Source organism: Oncorhynchus clarkii, chromosome 22, assembly GCF_045791955.1.
Source record: "Oncorhynchus clarkii lewisi isolate Uvic-CL-2024 chromosome 22, UVic_Ocla_1.0, whole genome shotgun sequence".
In the NCBI taxonomy this organism is placed as follows: domain Eukaryota; kingdom Metazoa; phylum Chordata; class Actinopteri; order Salmoniformes; family Salmonidae; genus Oncorhynchus; species Oncorhynchus clarkii.
This window is the reverse complement of record NC_092168.1, coordinates 50011426-50024442: the sequence shown is the minus strand read 5'-3', so window position 1 is coordinate 50024442 and position 13017 is coordinate 50011426. Positions and strand designations below refer to the sequence as shown.

Sequence of the window (13017 nt, the reverse complement as noted above, 5' to 3'; positions counted from 1 at the left end):
AGGTAGGGAGGTCGGGAGGTATGGAGGTCGGGAGGTATGGAGGTATGGAGGTAGGGAGGTATGGAGGTATGGAGGTAGGGAGGTATGGAGGTAGGGAGGTATGGAGGTAGGGAGGTCGGGAGGTAGGGAGTTAGGGAGGTAGGGAGGTCGGGAGGTATGGAGGTATGGAGGTATGGAGGTAGGGAGGTATGGAGGTATGGAGGTAGGGAGGTCGGGAGGTATGGAGGTATGGAGGTAGGGAGGTATGGAGGTCGGGAGGTATGGAGGTAGGGAGGTCGGGAGGTATGGAGGTATGGAGGTAGGGAGGTATGGAGGTATGGAGGTAGGGAGGTAGGGAGGTAGGGAGGTATGGAGGTATGGAGGTAGGGAGGTATGGAGGTATGGAGGTAGGGAGGTATGGAGGTATGGAGGTAGGGAGGTCGGGAGGTAGGGAGGTCGGGAGGTAGGGAGTTAGGGAGGTAGGGAGGTCGGGAGGTATGGAGGTATGGAGGTATGGAGGTAGGGAGGTATGGAGGTATGGAGGTAGGGAGGTCGGGAGGTATGGAGGTATGGAGGTAGGGAGGTATGGAGGTCGGGAGGTATGGAGGTAGGGAGTCATCAGTACACACATCCCTCTATGATGGATGTCTACTCTCAGTGACATGGCAGCCTGCAGTATCACACAGTGTTGAGCCAACTCACCACACCTCAGTCAAACTCTGCATGTTGACCTCAGTCTCACTCTGCCTGTCGTCCTCAGTCTCACTCTGCCTGTCGTCCTCAGTCTCACTCTGCCTGTCGTCCTCAGTCTCACTCTGCCTGTCGTCCTCAGTCTCACTCTGCCTGTTGTCCTCAGTCTCACTCTGCCTGTCGTCCTCAGTCTCACTCTGCCTGTCGTCCTCAGTCTCACTCTGCCTGTCGTCCTCAGTCTCACTCTGCCTGTCGTCCTCAGTCTCTCTCTGTCTGTCTCTGTCTGTCTCTCTCTGTCTGTCTCTGTCTGTCTCTCTCTCTCTCTCTCTGCACCACAGAACAGTCTCTCTCTCTCACTCTCCCTCTCCCTCTCTCTCTCTCTCTCTCACTCTCTCTGTCTCTCTCTCTCAATTAAATTCAATTCGCTTAATTGGCATGATGTAACAATGTACATATTGGCAAAGCTTATTTAGGATATTTACAATATAAAAGTGAGAATCAAATTGTCAATGGGACAACAGTAACAATTATAACCGAGGGTCAAAATAACCTCACATTCAACAATAGCAGGTTGATTGATCTGTCAGACACTGTCCCTCATCTTATGGCAGGCAGCAATGTAGTGCGCTGGCAACCCACAGCTCTCTGCGTCCTCCCCCAACAGGACAGGTAGCCTATCCTCATCAGAGAGGTCTTTGAAACCTTGAATAAGGGTTTCACATTTGGGGAAATTACACTCTCTAATTGTTTTATATTTTTGACATTTAGTCAGGAAATGCAGCTCCGTCTCAGGTTCTGCTGTGGTGCAGTGGTTGCACAGCCTTTCCTCTACAGGGAGCCAGGTTCTGCTGTGATGCAGTGGTTGTACAGCCTTTCCTCTACAGGGAGCCAGGTTCTGCTGTGGTGCAGTGGTTGCACAGCCTTTCCTCTACAGGGAGACAGGTTCTGCTGTGGTGCAGTGGTTGCACAGCCTTTCCTCTACAGGGAGCCAGGTTCTGCTGTGGTGCAGTGGTTGCACAGCCTTTCCTCTACAGGGAGCCAGGTTCTGCTGTGGTGCAGTGGTTGCACAGCCTTTCCTCTACAGGGAGCCAGGTTTTCCTGTCTACTCTTCTCAATGGCAAGGCTGTGCTCACTGAGCCTGTACTTTCTCAAGGTTTTTCTAAGGTTTTGATCAGTAACCATGGTCAAATATTTAGCCACGTTGTACTGTCGATTTAGGGCCAGATAGCACTGCATTTTCCTTTGTTCTTGTGTTTCCCAATAAGCAATATAGTTTTGTTTTGACTGTGTTGTAATTTGGTTTATCCTGATTGATTGGATGTTCTGGTCCTGAGGCTTCAGTGTGTTAGTAGAACAGGTTTGTGAACTCAGCCCCAGAACCAGCTGGATGAGGGGACTGAGGTTTCAGTGTGTTAGTAGAACAGGTTTGTGAACTCAGCCCCCAGGACCAGCTGGATGAGGGGACTGAGGCTTCAGTGTGTTAGTAGAACAGGTTAGTGAACTCAGCCCCAGAACCAGCTGGATGAGGGGACTGAGGCTTCAGTGTGTTAGTAGAACAGGTTTGTGAACTCAGCCCCAGAACCAGCTGGATGAGGGCTTTGATTGCTGGTGTCAGCTTCACGGTCGTTATTTGCTTATTGTTTTTGTGTGTTTCAGTGTTTTCTTTATTAAATATTCACCATGAACACATACCACGCCGCATTTTGGTCCTCCGATCCTTCTCGCCTCTCATCTTCAGATGAAGCGACCGTGACATGATATGAGAGGGAGTCACTCTATTTTAGATGTTTCCAAAAGTGAATTGCTCTTTTTTGAGTTTTTATTGTTAGTGGATATTGGCCTAATTCTGCCCTGCATGCATTGTTTGTAGTTTTCCTCTGGACATGTAGGAGAATCTTACAGAACTCTGCATGCAGGGTTTCAATATTGTGTTTGTCCCATTTGATGAAATCTTGTTTTGCAAGTGGACCCCACACCTCACTGTCATAAAGTGCAATTGGTTCAATGACACATTTAATTAGTTTTAGTTTATAAGAGGTATTTCAATTTGAATTTGCTTTGTGATGGTGTAGAATGCCCCGTGTGCTTTCTCTCTCAGCTCATTCACTGCCTCATTAAGGTGTCCAGTTGAGCTTATTTTTAAACCTAATTAATTGTAGTGTGTGCAGTACTCTATATATTTTGTACCAATTGAGAACTTTGGATTAATTCCCTGAGATCTGGATCTTCTCTGGAAAATAATTATTTTAGTATTTTTGGGTTTACTGCCAGGGCACAGGTCTGGCAGTACTGCTCTAGCAGGTCCAGGCTCTGCTGTTGGCCATGTGCTGTGACAGCAGGCATAGGTCATCTGTGAAGAGTAGTCATTTAACTTCTGAATTGTGGAGGCTAACACCAGGGGCTGAGGATTTTTCTAAAATAGTGGCCAATTCATTGATGTAAATATTGAAGAGTGCAGGGCTCAGATTACAACCCTGACGAAGGCCCCGCCCCTGGTTAAAGAATTCTGTTCTTTTTTTGCCAATTTTAATGCTGCACGTATTGCCAGTATACATTGATTTAATTATGTCATATGTTTTACCCCCTACACCACTTTCAATTACTTTGTAGAACAGTCATGTCTGCCAAATAGAATCAAATGCTTTTTGGAAGTCGATAAAGCAAGTGTATATTTTGGTATTATTTTGGTGGACATGTTTATCTATCAGGGTGTGTAGGGTGTAAATATGATCAGTTGTGCGATGTTTTGGTATAAATCCAATTTGGCTTTTACTCAAGACATTGTGCTAATTAAGGAAGTTTAGAACTCTTACCTTTTATAATACTACAGAAAACCTTCCCCAGGTTACTGTTCACACAAATGCCTCTGTAATTTTTAGGGCCAAATCTGTCTCCGTTCTTAAAGATTGTGTGTATGAGTCCTTGATTCCAGATGTCAGGGAAATAACCTACACTCAGGATCAAATTAAACAGCTTTAATATTGTCAATTTAAATTTTACACTAGTGAGTTTGAGCATCTCATTTAGGATGCCATCAGGTTCGCATGCCTTTTTAAATTTGAGAGCCTGAAGTTTCTTATAGAGCTCCTGGTCAGTAATGTCACCATTTTGTATCACTAATTCCTCTAGTTTAGATTTGTTTATTTTTTTCCAATTTTGCCAGGAGTTGTGTGTGTTTATGAACTCCTCAATTAGTGTCAGCTGCTTGCTGTTGTACTGTGCTTTTTTGCTTCTGAGTGTACATTTATAGAGTTTTAACTCTCTCTCTCTCTCTCTCTCTCTCTCTCTCTCTCTCTCTGTCTCTCTCTCTCTCTGCACCACATAACTCTCTCTCTCTCCCTCTCTCTCTCTCTCTCTCTCTCTCTGTCTCCCCCTCTCTCTGCACCACATAACAGTCTCTCTCTCTGTCCCTCTCTCTCTGTCTCTCTCTCTCTCTACACCACATAACTCTCTCTCTCTCTCTCTCTCGCTCTGTCTCTCTCTCTCTCTGCACCACATAACTCTCTCTCTCTCCACACACACAGACTTATACAGAAGCACTCACTCTCTCTCTTTCTCTTTCTCTTTCGCTCAACACAGCTGGAAACGATCTCAGAGCACATGGCCTTGTGCAAACTGTTTAAAGAATGCTAACAGAGGATAAAACCAGTCCTTATGGAGACCAGCAGGATGATGGCGTACGTGCATGGGTGTGTTTGTGAGAGAGGGAGAGTTGCCCCGTGGCAGACGTAAAGGAACTGAAGTACCACTACCTCATCACATCAGGGTGGTATGGCTGGAGGAATCACCCCACACTACCTCACCACATCAGGGTGGTCTGGCTGGAGGAATCACCCCACACTACCTCATCACATCAGGGTGGTCTGGCTGGAGGAATCACCCCACACTACCTCATCACATCAGGGTGATCTGGCTGGAGGAATCACCCCACACTACCTCATCACATCAGGGTGGTCTGGTTGGAGGAATCACCCCACACTACCTCATCACATCAGGGTGGTCTGGTTGGAGGAATCACCCCACACTACCTCATCACATCATGGTGGTCTGGCTGGAGGAATCACCCCCCACTACCTCATTACATCAGGGTGGTCTGGTTGGAGGAATCACCCCACTGTACCTCATTACATCAGGGTGGTCTGGTTGGAGGAATCACCCCACTGCACCTCATCACATCAGGGTGGTCTGGCTGGAGGAATCACCCTACACTACCTCATTACATCAGGGTGGTCTGGTTGGAGGAATCACCCCACACTACCTCATCACATCAGGGTGGTCTGGCTGGAGGAATCACCCCACACTACCTCATCACATCAGGGTGGTCTGGCTGGAGGAATCACCCCACACTACCTCATCACATCAGGGTGGTCTGGTTGGAGGAATCACCCCACACTACCTCATCACATCATGGTGGTCTGGCTGGAGGAATCACCCCCCACTACCTCATTACATCAGGGTGGTCTGGTTGGAGGAATCACCCCACTGTACCTCATTACATCAGGGTGGTCTGGTTGGAGGAATCACCCCACTGTACCTCATCACATCAGGGTGGTCTGGCTGGAGGATGCACCCTACACTACCTCATTACATCAGGGTGGTCTGGTTGGAGGAATCACCCCACACTACCTCATCACATCAGGGTGGTCTGGCTGGAGGAATCACCCCACACTACCTCATCACATCAGGGTGGTCTGGCTGGAGGAATCACCCTACCTCATCACATCAGAGTGGTCTGGCTCATTACATCAGGGTGGTCTGGCTGGAGGAATCACCCCCCACTACCTCATCACATCAGGGTGGTCTGGCTGGAGGAATCACCCCACTGTACCTCATCACATCAGGGTGGTCTGGCTGGAGGAATCACCCCCCAGTACCTCATCACATCAGGGTGGTCTGGCTGGAGGAATCACCCCACTGTACCTGCTGGGCTGTGTTCTGAGTCTCCATGAGTCATCTTGATTGGTGGCCTGTGTGAGCGGTGCTTGGTCTAGTGTGCATGTGTTAGGGTGACAGTCCCCCATTTTGTCCCTTTGTCCCGTGTCCAACAACAAATTTAATCATCACATCAGGGTGGTCTGGTTGGAGGTATCACAAATGTAATCAACGAATTGAAACCGTTGTTGTTGTTGTTGAGATCTGATACTCTGTGCAGCGCAAGACGAGACTTGTCAATGTCATTTCGTCAACTAGTCACATTTGTATCTGTATTAGTCTGTATCCATAGTGTTGGTGTCTATCTGTATCAGTAGTGTTGGTGTCTATCTGTATTAGTAGTGTTGGTGTCTATCTGTATTAGTAGTGTTGGTGTCTATCTGTATTAGTAGTGATGGTGTCTATCTGTATTAGTAGTGTTGGTGTCTATCTGTATTAGTAGTGTTGGTGTCTATCTGTATTAGTAGTGTTGGTGCCTATCTGTATTAGTAGTGTTGGTGTCTATCTGTATCAGTAGTGTTGGTATCTATCTGTATCAGTAGTATTAGTGTCTCTCTGTATCCATAGTGTTGGTGTCTATCTGTATCAGTAGTGTTGGTGTCTATCTGTATGAGCATTGTTGGTGTCTATCTGTATGAGTAGTGTTGGTGTCTATATGAATTAGTAGTGTTGGTGTCTATCTGTATTAGTAGTGTTGGTGTCTATCTGTATTAGTAGTGTTGGTGTCTATCTGTATTAGTAGTGTTGGTGTCTATCTGTATTAGTAGTGTTGGTGTCTATCTGTATTAGTAGGGTTGGTGTCTATCTGTATAAGTAGTGTTGGTATCTATCTGTATCAGTAGTATTAGTGTATCTCTGTATCCATAGTGTTGGTGTCTATCTGTATCAGTAGTGTTGGTGTCTGTATTAGCATTGTTGGTGTCTATCTGTATTAGTAGTGTTGGTGTCTATCTGTATTAGTAGTGTTGGTGTCTATCTGTGTTAGTAGTGTTGGTGTCTATTTGTGTTAGTAGTGTTGGTGTCTATCTGTATTAGTATTGTTGGTGTCTGTATTAGTAGTGTTGGTGTCTGTATCAGTAGTGTTGGTGTCTATCTGTATAAGTAGTGTTGGTGGCTGTATTAGCATTGTTGGTGTCTATCTGTATTAGTAGTGTTGGTGTCTATCTGTATTAGTAGTGTTTGTGTCTATCTGTATCAGTAGTGTTGGTGTCTATCTGTATCAGTAGTGTTGGTGTCTATCTGTATCAGTAGTGTTGGTGTCTGTATTAGCATTGTTGGTGTCTATCTGTATTAGTAGTGTTGGTGTATATCTGTATTAGTAGTGTTTGTGTCTATCTGTATTAGTAGTGTTGGTGTATATCTGTATTAGTAGTGTTGGTGTCTATCTGTATTAGTAGTATTAGTGTCTATCTGTATCAGTAGTGTTGGTGTCTATCTGTATTAGTAGTGTCGGTGTCTATCTGTATCAGTAGTGTCGGTGTCTATCTGTATCAGTAGTGTTTGTGTCTATCTGTATCAGTAGTGTTGGTGTCTGTATTAGCAATGTTGGTGTCTATCTGTATTAGTAGTGTTGGTGTCTATCTGTATTAGTATTGTTGGTGTCTATCTGTATTAGTAGTGTTGGTGTATATCTGTATTAGTAGTGTTGGTGTCTATCTGTATTAGTAGTGTTGGTGTCTAGCTGTGTTAGTAGTGTTGGTGTCTATCTGTATTAGTAGTGTTGGTGTCTAGCTGTGTTAGTAGTGTTGGTGTCTATCTGTATTAGTAGTGTTGGTGTCTGTATCAGTAGTGTTGGTGTCTGTATTATCATTGTTGGTGCCTATCTGTATTAGTAGTGTTGGTGTCTATCTGTATTAGTAGTGTTGGTGTCTATCTGTATTAGTAGTATTAGTGTCTATCTGTATTAGTAGTATTAGTGTCTATCTGTATTAGTAGTGTTGGTGTCTATCTGTATCAGTAGTGTTGGTGTCTATCTGTATCAGTAGTGTCGGTGTCTATCTGTATTAGTAGTGTTGGTGTCTATCTGTATTAGTAGTGTTGGTGTCTATCTGTATTAGTAGTGTTGGTGTCTATCTGTATTAGTAGTGTTGGTGACTATCTGTATTAGTAGTGATGGTGTCTATCTGTATTAGTAGTGTTGGTGTCTATCTGTATTAGTAGTGTTGGTGTCTATCTGTATTAGTAGTGTTGGTGTCTATCTGTATTAGTAGTGTTGGTGTCTATCTGTATCAGTAGTGTTGGTATCTATCTGTATCAGTAGTATTAGTGTCTCTCTGTATCCATAGTGTTGGTGTCTATCTGTATCAGTAGTGTTGGTGTCTATCTGTATGAGCATTGTTGGTGTCTATCTGTATGAGTAGTGTTGGTGTCTATATGAATTAGTAGTGTTGGTGTCTATCTGTATTAGTAGTGTTGGTGTCTATCTGTATTAGTAGTGTTGGTGTCTATCTGTATTAGTAGTGTTGGTGTCTATCTGTATTAGTAGTGTTGGTGTCTATCTGTATTAGTAGGGTTGGTGTCTATCTGTATAAGTAGTGTTGGTATCTATCTGTATCAGTAGTATTAGTGTATCTCTGTATCCATAGTGTTGGTGTCTATCTGTATCAGTAGTGTTGGTGTCTGTATTAGCATTGTTGGTGTCTATCTGTATTAGTAGTGTTGGTGTCTATCTGTATTAGTAGTGTTGGTGTCTATCTGTGTTAGTAGTGTTGGTGTCTATTTGTGTTAGTAGTGTTGGTGTCTATCTGTATTAGTAGTGTTGGTGTCTGTATTAGTAGTGTTGGTGTCTGTATCAGTAGTGTTGGTGTCTATCTGTATCAGTAGTGTTGGTGGCTGTATTAGCATTGTTGGTGTCTATCTGTATTAGTAGTGTTGGTGTCTATCTGTATTAGTAGTGTTTGTGTCTATCTGTATCAGTAGTGTTGGTGTCTATCTGTATCAGTAGTGTTGGTGTCTATCTGTATCAGTAGTGTTGGTGTCTGTATTAGCATTGTTGGTGTCTATCTGTATTAGTAGTGTTGGTGTATATCTGTATTAGTAGTGTTTGTGTCTATCTGTATTAGTAGTGTTGGTGTATATCTGTATTAGTAGTGTTGGTGTCTATCTGTATTAGTAGTATTAGTGTCTATCTGTATCAGTAGTGTTGGTGTCTATCTGTATTAGTAGTGTCGGTGTCTATCTGTATCAGTAGTGTCGGTGTCTATCTGTATCAGTAGTGTTTGTGTCTATCTGTATCAGTAGTGTTGGTGTCTGTATTAGCAATGTTGGTGTCTATCTGTATTAGTAGTGTTGGTGTCTATCTGTATTAGTATTGTTGGTGTCTATCTGTATTAGTAGTGTTGGTGTATATCTGTATTAGTAGTGTTGGTGTCTATCTGTATTAGTAGTGTTGGTGTCTAGCTGTGTTAGTAGTGTTGGTGTCTATCTGTATTAGTAGTGTTGGTGTCTAGCTGTGTTAGTAGTGTTGGTGTCTATCTGTATTAGTAGTGTTGGTGTCTGTATCAGTAGTGTTGGTGTCTGTATTATCATTGTTGGTGCCTATCTGTATTAGTAGTGTTGGTGTCTATCTGTATTAGTAGTGTTGGTGTCTATCTGTATTAGTAGTGTTGGTGTCTATCTGTATTAGTAGTATTAGTGTCTATCTGTATTAGTAGTATTAGTGTCTATCTGTATTAGTAGTGTTGGTGTCTATCTGTATTAGTAGTGTTGGTGTCTATCTGTATTAGTAGTGTTGGTGTCTATCTGTATCAGTAGTGTTGGTGTCTATCTGTGTCAGTAGTGTTGGTGTCTATCTGTGTCAGTAGTGTTGGTGTCTATCTGTATTAGTAGTGTTGGTGACTATCTGTATCATTATTGTTGGTGTAGGAACTACATGACTAATGACTGTCAGTCCTTACTAACATCATTAGTTTTAATGACTCTTTACAGTTCAAGACTTAATTAATTGGCCAATACGTGAAGAGAAGCGCTAATCACACAGCTACTTCAGCACCCTATAAAAATATATAAATATATGTGGGAGGGAGCCATTTGTAATATATTAGGAAATGAATAAACCCAGACATGAAATAGTAGCTCCAGCTGCCACCGGTTGGTTTTGACATTAAACTGTATTTAAACTGTATCAATCTGTTGCCCTTTGAAACTGCAATTAACCCCCCAGACAGACCTGGGAGGAGGGAGAGAGAGGAAGCATCAGTACCATCACACAGTCGCTCAGAGAGTCAGTCAGTCAGTCAGTAAAACAGAGTCAGTCAGTCAGTAAAACTGAGTCCGTCAGTCAGTAAGAGCTGAATCCACTGCTGTAGCTTAAGTTTTCATGCACTGACATCAATTCAAGATTTAAGAGCTCATCAAGATATGAGTACAGATGTCAAGTTAGGATTATGCCCTTAGTCAGTCCTCTACCTGCTCCACAACCTGACAGTCATCTCCCTCTCTCTTCTCTCCCCCTCTCCTCTCTCCTTCCTAGCTCCCTCATCTCTCCCTCCTCTCTCCTCCTTTCTATATTCTCTTCCTCCTCTCTTCCACCTCCCCTCTCCCTCCTCTCTTCCTCCTCTCTCCCTCCTCTCTTTCTCCTCTCTTCCCCCTTCTCTCGTCTCTCCCTCCTCTCTTCCTCCTCTCATCCCCCCTTCTCTCCTCTCTTTCTCCTCTCTTCCCCCCTTCTCTCGTCTCTCCCTCCTCTCTTCCGCCTTTCTTACCCCCTTCTCTCCTCTCTCCCTCCTCTCTTCCTCATCTCTTCCCCCCTTCTCTCCTCTCTCGCTCCTCTCTATCTCCTCTCTTCCCCCCTTCTCTCGTCTCCCCCCCTTCTCTTCCTCCTCTTCTCTCCCTCCTCTCTTTCTCCTCTCTTCCCCTCTTCTCTCATCTCTCCCTCCTCTCTTCCTCCTCTCTTGCCCCCTTCTCTCCTTCTTCCTCCTCTCTCCCTCCTCTCTTCCTCCTCTCATCCCCCCTTCTCTCCTCTCTTTCTCCTCTCTTCCCCCCTTCTCTCGTCTCTCCCTCCTCTCTTCCGCCTCTCTTCCCCCCCTTCTCTCCTCTCTTCCTCCTCTCTTCCTCCTCTCTCCCTCCTCTCTTCCTCATCTCTTCCCCCCTTCTCTCCTCTCTCGCTCCTCTCTATCTCCTCTCCCCCCCTTCTCTCGTCTCTCCCCCTTCTCTTCCTCCTCTTCTCTCCCTCCTCTCTTTCTCCTCTCTTCCCCTCTTCTCTCATCTCTCCCTCCTCTCTTCCTCCTCTCTTGCCCACTTCTCTCCTTCTTCCTCCTCTCTCCCTCCTCTCTTCCTCCTCTCTTCCCCCTTCTCTCCTCTCTCCCTCCTCTCTTCCTTCTCTCTTCCCCCCTTCTCTCTCCTCTCTCCCTCCCCTCTCCCACCTCTGTCTCCCACTACCGTCTGCCCAGACTAAACAATTAATGAGCCATCATCTCTCCTTAAGGAGCTATTCAGTTAAAGGTCAGGGCCTGTCACTATGTTATTGCTGTGACGTTGAGACCTTTAGGTGACTTTAGGGGTGTGTCAGCAGTGAAGGGGCACAGAGAGAGAAGCTGAGTCACCTTCACATACCCGACAGTCAAGAGAGAATATACAGGCAGGAAGTGATGAAGTCAGAATTTACATTCTAAGAACTGATGGCAGCTATGGGATCTCATGGATATCTGTACCAGAGGACCAAATACAGGGAGCTGTAATTACACCATGTCATTCTGCTCTAGTCACGTACTCATTCTGTAACTACACCAAATCAACCAAGACCTCAGAAAAAAAATTGTAGACGACTACAAGTCTGGTTCATCCTTGTGAGCAATTTCCAAACGCCTGAAGGTACCACGTTCATCTCTACAAACAATAGTACGCAAGTATAAACACCATGGGACCAGACAGCTGTCATACCGCTCAGGAAGGAGACGCGTTCTGTCTCCTAGAGATGACCATACTTTGGTGCGAAAAGTGCAAATCAAATTCAGAACAACAGCAAAGGACCTTGTGAAGAGGAGGAGGAAACCGGTACAAAAGTATCTACATCCACAGTAAAACGAGTCGACTTAATCGACATAATCTGAAAGGCCCCTCAGCAAGGGAGAAGCCACTGCTCCAAAACCGCCATAAAAAGCCAGACTACAGTTTGCAACTGCACATGGGGACAAAGATCGTACTTTTTGGAGAAATGTCCTCTGGTCTGATGAAACAAAAATGGAACTGTTTGGCCATAATGACCATCGTTATGTTTGGAGGAAAAAGGAGGAGGCTTGCAAGCCGAAGAACACCATCCCAACCGTGAAGCACGGGGGTGGCAGCATCATGCTGTGGGGGTGCTTTGCTGCAGGAGGGTCTGGTGCACTTCACAAAATAGATGGCATCATGAGGCAGGAAAATTATGAGGATATATTGAAGCAACATCTCAAGACATCAGTCAGGAAGTTAAAGCTTGGTCGCAAATGGGCCTTCCAAATAGACAATGACACCAAGCATACTTCCAAAGTTGTGGCAAAATGTCTTAATTAAGGACAACAAAGTCAAGGTATTGGAGTGGCCATCACAAAGCCCTGACCTCAATCCTATAGAACATCCAGGAAAGTGTTGAAATAAAATAAAAGCTGAAATAAATCATTCTCTCTACTGTTATTCTGACATTTCACATTCTTAAAATAAAGTGGTGATCCTAACTGACCTAAAACAGGGAATTTTTACTAGGATTAAATGTCAGGAAATGTGAAAAACTGAGTTTAAATGTATTTGGTTAAGGTGTATGTAAACTTCCCGACTTCAACTGTATTGAACTGTACTGTATCCGACTTCAATTGCATCCGTTCACTGTCTCCAGCTACCCAGACCGGTCTGATCAGCCTGATAGGTTAGTCCTGCTTACACCTGTGAACACCTGTGCAGCAATGGAATGTAACGTCCAATCAGCCTCAAGTGCTGTAGCTCCACCCCCCCGCCCCCCACACAAAGGGTTTTGGGGTCCAGAAACAACCCTTAGCCCCTTGTCCCTTAGACAGGTGTAAGCAATACAGACACAATTCTACCAAGCCTATCAGAGAGCAAGGTGGAGCTTTCACAATATCAGCACTCATCAATCCCTCTCAGATCTCCACAAGTGTCTAGACTCTAGGCAGTAGAGTAGGGTTGTTTCTGGACAGACTATGAAAAAATGTATAGCTCTCAAAAACTTGCTCCCTCTGTCCTCAATTGCATTTCCTTGTTTCGTTGCATCCTCTCTCCTTGTCTCTTTCTCAAAACCCATTGGATGAGAAGGTCAGAGGTTCCTCCCCTCTGGCTCCCTCTCAAAGCCAATTGGGGGGAGAGGAGGGAAGGTTCCTGGCCGGCTCGCTGGCTGGCTGGCTGACTGGCTGGCTAGCTGGCTTGCTGGCTGGCTGAGTGGCTGGCTGGCTGGCTGACTGGCTGGCTGGCTAGCTGGCTTGCTGGCTG

General features: G+C 44.9%; 1 protein-coding gene across 3 annotated transcripts in view; it reads right to left on the bottom strand.

The window, feature by feature from the left end:
• The window catches only part of LOC139380991 (neuropilin-2-like), a 184271-nt gene that overhangs the window by 41361 nt on the left and 129893 nt on the right, over positions 1–13017 (bottom strand). The gene's annotated exons all lie outside the window — the stretch shown is intronic.